Below are 6,489 nucleotides of genomic sequence, written 5' to 3'. Positions count from 1 at the left end.
TCAGGCGAGGGACCTGATCCCGCAACAAAAGAGAGTATGTGAAGGGGTATATGCTGCGGTTGATGTTGTACGTGCGTCGCGTCGAAGCAGACAGCTGATCAAGCAACAACAACAACCATGTAAGGATGTGTTTTGAAAGCGATCTTTGTCGCGATTGTCCCGCATCGAGCCGGACACAATCCTCACAACAACAACCATGTAAGGATGTGTACGCGGTTGATCGCGTCGCCGTCGCGTCGAAGGAAGATCTTCTGGCGGTCTTGAACACGGTCGAGGCTCGGCGGCGAGTGCCCGTGAGACCCAGAGCTAGCAGCGGGGAGATGATGAGCGATCAAAAAAATGGGACAAGGCGACTCGGCAGAGTCTTAGTTCGAAGAAGATGGGTTAGCGATGGCGTCTTAACAAATCTGGCGAGGGAGTTGATGAGGATCTTCCTCAGCTGCGGTATAGACGCAGTAAGTTTAAAGTTTTTCATGATAGTGTTTAAAGTTGTTATAATAGTGTTTAACTTTTTATGATAGTGTTTAGCGTTTATATGTTATCATTTAATTTATATACTTAGCGTTTAATTATTTATAATATCATTTGAAAATTGATAATATCGTTTTAAATATTTAGAATATGAGTACTAGTATATACATTATCATTTAATCTCGGCATTGTCTGTGTGGAAGAATAGTGTCGACCTCTTGCAGACGACATTATACCTCTCTGCTTGAGGGAAGGAGATGGTCGCGAGATGATGTGATGGGCGCTTTGTATGCATAATATAAAAAGTCTTGAGCGAAAGTGCCATATCCCTACAAAGACGCCTCCATCACAAGACGCCCATGCCATTTGTTATCAAGCGGAGGACGGCCTGCGCATGAAAACAACTATGGCTATGATCGGAATCTTTGTCTTGCGGCTTGCATGAAAGTTCAAATTGTCAGTCCTCCCAGATAATAATGAATGACCACTTCCATGTACGTCAGCCCTTGATAATGACAAACAAGAATACAGGCATTATTCTTATCATGCTGAGTATGCGAAAAAGGCCGCGTTGGACATGGTAAGTTCTTTAATTATGGCCATTGATAGTGTTTGTTATTTAATCGGTATTTTAATCTCAACTACGTATCTCGGCGTGAGAATCTATTCGACAACTTTGTTATGCGTTATTGCGGTATAAGCATGTTTACGAGGGATACCATAAACTTGCCACCTTGACGTGAACAGTTACGATGGCGAGATCTCTGAGTTCTGCGCGGTGATCGATCGCCGTAGCGATCATCGACACGACTACCAACACGAAGATTTGACTATCCTCAACAATTATCTCTACCTTGAATGTATGTGCAGGGCATAGTGGGTCTCCCGTTTGTTACGCTTGCTCACGCTGATTCAGTACGTCTTGGCATCGGCTTGAACACAGCGAATAAGGTTAAACAAAGGCGGTGATGGTTAAATAATTAGTAAACTTGTTTAAACATTATTGTAAATAGTTAAATGATATTAATATTTAAAAGTCGAGACAAGTCTAATTAAACAAAAGATGGAAAAATGTTTAAAAGGTAACACTAAATGTTAAGTGTAAATCAACGTTACGTGAGACCTAATGGAGTCGACCATTTTTAAATCATTTGGTAAATGGCGAGCTTCTTTGATCAAGCATTGAGCGACTCCGTGACATTTGAATACATCTCACCCAACAATCACCTCTGCGAGCGAGATAATTCGACCAATGTGCCAGTATTCGGTTGTTAATCCAGACGGTGATGAGCTTGGGTGATGTGGCTGCGGTTCATTCGCGTATCATCAAAATCTTTAGCCGTGGATACCCACGCAATGCGGAAGCATATAGACTAACACTCCTCCCTCAATGCCTTCCCAAGTTTGATATTGGCTTTCATAAAATTGGCCTCCAAATGTCGAAGACAGTATGCATGTGGCGAAGAAGGGAAGACTCACGCAGTTCGTTCACAAGGCCCTTGGACACAGTGCGACCACGAAGGTAATTATCTCATGATAATCTCCTTCCTCGTATAAAGCATCGCCTAACTTAGATATGAACCAAGTCTAATTGCATCGGTCTCGTTGTCGACTATAATGAAGGTGACATGGAAAAAACCATTGTTTCCATTTTTCCTGTGGCGCTGATGGTGTGCTCGATATTTTTCCAGGAGGTGGGTACCATCGAGAAGCAGCTGACTGCAAGCCCTCTTGAATCCCATAATACATGCTGTGAAAGAAAAGAATGCCGTTTAAAGCGATCACCGTCTCTTTCCACGATCGCCATGTTGCCGAGGTTGTCTCGACCGCCTTATCCACATACCAAAGCAAGCGATCGTAGTTTGGAGATGTCAGCTGCGTCGAGGACCACCGGGCGTGCTCTTTTCCCAACCAAAAGCTTTAGCTTGTATGGTATGTGGACACCATGTTTCACTAATATGTCCTTCCGAGATGTCGATGGCCTTGTACGAGGGCGGTCCTTGAGCTTCGAATCACTTTCATGCGCTTACCCATTTTTGGGCGGCTTTCGGATGTGGCCTTGAACCTATACCACCACCGCAAGTGTGTGACGGGTTGATTGTCTTGATGAAAGTATTTTTATTATACTCTTTTTGATGCGTGAGGCGTCAGCACAACCGTCGCCGGCGCATTCCACGATCGCCCGATGTTTTTGTTCTTTATGAATTTGAAGTCGAAATTCCGTTTGATTACATGATTTGAGTACGTCCACTGAAATGTTCAACACCGTCAAAGCGTTGTCTAATATCCAGCAGCGACGCCCGGAATGATCGGCGAGGAAGGAAGACATCCGCACGTTATGGTAACCATGGGGTTGAGCAGGGGCACTCGAAGAATCTGAATTCTGCGCGAAACTTGGTCGAATGAAAAGATCAATATGTTAAACAAAGAATATAATGTTTAAGTGATAATGCAAATATTTAAACATTAAATTAAATACTTAAATAGTGACGATTAACGTAAGCGAATAGTACTGAGATGTTAACCGATTGGTGACATACTTAAATAATAATGAACCCATTACTTTGGATCAAATAAAAGAAAAAAGAACTTCTAATGGTAAAACTCATTTTCATTAGGATTAGACGATGGCGCATTATGCATCTCGACAACAAGATCAACTTCTGAGTCGCATTTGAAGATGGAGTGCATGTGACAGCATCCGCTAGAAAGTCGACATCGTTTTCTATTGGACAAACCATTTTTATATCCATCGGTGTGATAAACTTCGCACTGACAGAGAAACTCGAGACCCCATCGCTCGTATATCTCATTAACACCAACTCCCGAAGTGCAGTCGTGAACATTAGCGCTCTTCCCTCCTCATTGAATCTAGCAATACTACAAAAACTCTCCATAATATATCGGTCAGAAAACCGAATCGTACAAAGCCAAATGAAAAAGAAGAACAAAAAGAAGGCGAAGAAGAAGAAAGAAAGATGTAAAGAACAAGCAGCGATCGGAAAAGGCAAACAAAAAAAGTCGCGATTGTATGCATAGAGGTTAGACTAGGCGTGATGTGATTGGGCGGTATTTTTCCCTCCATCAGAGGGCAAAGGGAAATATATGTCACTATCGCGAGGAAGACATATTAGTCGTCGCTCGAATGAAAGTTCTCACCTCAGACATGAGTCTCTGTTTAAGCGTCAAGCTTTTTTATGTTTAAATAAATACATATAGTGTTTAAAATAACGACTAGCTTTGTTTAACTAAAAGTCTATATCATGTAAATAATATATAAACCATTTTAAATATAGTGATTTAAGCTGTTTTTAAAATATATGTTATTGTTTAAATTGAATACTTTTCATGACATCGCATTGAAGATGGGTACCTCACGGGTCACTGTTTAAACATCTTTATGTATTTGCCTAAACACCGTTGTCGTTGTTTAAAAGAGTAAATCGATTATTGTTTAACTTTTTGTATTGTTTACAATACCGTTCTTTGTTTCTCAAATTGTTTTTACTATGTCTACTGTTTAAATTTCTAGAAGTTATCACAAGGTGACACTCAAATAGGTTTGTTTGTTTAAAATATTTAAGCGTTTACTGATGGAGAATACGATTAAATAGCGAAGTTCACACTCAAATAAGCTTGTTTCATTTAAAATAAAATATTTACAACATTTACAACGTCTTCTCAGACCTTGGACACTCGCGAGGCGACCCTCGTTCGTCTATTAAGATTTTGGTTTGACTACGCAATTGTACTATACATTCGAGATACTTACGGCGGTTTGCGTAACATGCGTATCGACTTGAACGCACTGGCGTAGAGCGAAACACATTAAAAAGGTTAAGCAAACACATTCATGAAAGCGTCTATTAATCGATGTGTCATAGTGCGAGCTTAGCGAAGATCACGATAGTTAAACACGAGTAATATTTGTACACTAGCGTAAGGTTCTTAAGCGGTAACAAAAATTCTCAGTGATAAATATCAACTCCGTCTTAGAGGATGTTTCGATCTTCCTCCTCTAGAGAATCCTCCCATGATCACGCAATAAGTGAAAACTTTTCTTTTTCTTACCCAAGTCGAAAATGCAAGCTAATTGCTTGCACGTCGTCCTGCTTTGGAGAATCCTGCGCATTCGAGCGATTATCGCGGGAATTTTTGACTTGGACGAGAAAGATAGTTTAACATTTGTTACGTGATTACAGCGATTGATTCTCAAGATGAGGGAGGATCATGAGACATCCTTTAAGATAAGTTGATCTTTGAGCTACATGCCGACTCCGGCGAATATCATACGCGAGGCGAGATGAGGAGGAGGAGGACGATGAGGAGTTGTTGTCCATGGGAAGGGTTCTTCCTTGTCATTTATGGTGGGAAGTCCACAAGCAGGTTGACACTTCATATCGAGAAAAAGTAAAAGCATACGGTGGACCGAGATTGTTGATCACAATGAGCGGGTGTTCGGATATTTATGTTAAAGTGCACAGAATTAATGCCGTCATTAATTCTTATCCGCGAGATACCATAACCTTGCCACACTTTTGCCACTGCCGACACTTGGTTCAAGCGGAAAAGATCAATATTTTCTGCCCGAGACTTTGAGAATTTACGTTAATATGAATAGTTAAGCGACTAAAGATAAATTTAAGCAGAGCGCTAATTATTAACCAAAGTTGTAATATATTTAAACAGATAATAGCAAAGAGTTAAACAGTATTTAAAATATAAAACTTGATAACCATAAACGAGAAGAACCTTACAACAAAATGAACTCGTTGTCAGTAGGATTCGACAATGGCACATCGTCTGTCTCGACAACAAGATCAACTACAGCTCATTTGAAGTTGGAGTGCACTTGACCAATCCGATGGAAATCAACTTCATTTTACGTTGGAGAAACCGATTTATATATTTCGGGTATGATAAACTTCACCCGAGACTCGTTTCACGAAAGCAGTTTACATCTATCATTACCACAAAAATCCTCCATAATAAACACCCATGAGAATGGTCAAAGCGATAGCAACAAAGAAATTCTCACCGTATTCGAAACGGCGGAGCGAAGTCGAGACAAACCAAATGAGGAGAAATGAGGGAAGAACAAGATGTAATGCAACTTCTAGGCGTTGTCTATCAGAAACCAAGAGAAAGCCCTTGAAAAAGTTGGCCATGATGTGATTTGGTGCTTTTTTTCCCACCATTTTCAAGGCTAAAAATGGGATTTCACAACATGGACCCATTTGAAGTGAATGGTAGGGGGTAAAAGGGAAGTTAAACACTAACGGAAGAGATCGTCGGGGTGTGTAAAAGTAGGAGGGGGTTTTTGGGAAGTTTTGAAAATTACAAGGGGTGAACAGTAATTTTCCCTTATTATTATTATTATTATTATTATTATTATTTTTTTTTTTTGTTAAAAAAAGCTCATAAGCTATTTATTAGGAAAAAGAGAAGAGAACAAATAACAACAGAAATACTCATACAACTTTAAAAGAAATCAACCAGAAAAGAACAAACCAAATAGCAAACCAAATTACATGCTAAAATCATTAGACAAAACAAACTTCATCAACCATCTGGGGAGGTCGCGACCTTGGTGGAAAAGAATAAGCTCATGTAAACCGGCACCTTGGCAAAAACGTCAATGACGTCCCAACCTTTAAGAAAAATGTGGATTTGGGAAGCGCCCATTGCAGTTAAACAATCTTTGACAAGATTTATCCAAGGATTAGCTCTCCAATCATAATGAAGTCTACCTAAAATGATTGCATCATGAAGATCAAAATTCGTGGTAAACAAATGCTTTATGTTAATCTTGATATCAACGAGATGCTTCACAGCCACTAGAAGAGCTTTAGCCTGAGCATCCATGTCCGATTGTGATTGAGTATCACTGCACCCTGCAACCAAAATAGAAACATTAGGGTTCAAGACAAAGAAACCAACCCCCCTATTACAGAGTCCCAATTCTAAATAACAGATGAAAAGAGAAAAGGACCTTCATGAGAAGGAAAATTAGAAAGG

The sequence above is a fragment of the Dioscorea cayenensis genome, chromosome 15, assembly GCF_009730915.1.
Source record: "Dioscorea cayenensis subsp. rotundata cultivar TDr96_F1 chromosome 15, TDr96_F1_v2_PseudoChromosome.rev07_lg8_w22 25.fasta, whole genome shotgun sequence".
NCBI classification, from domain to species: Eukaryota; Viridiplantae; Streptophyta; class Magnoliopsida; order Dioscoreales; family Dioscoreaceae; genus Dioscorea; species Dioscorea cayenensis.
The sequence above is the reverse complement of the archived record's forward strand: the minus strand, read 5'-3'. Positions refer to the sequence as shown.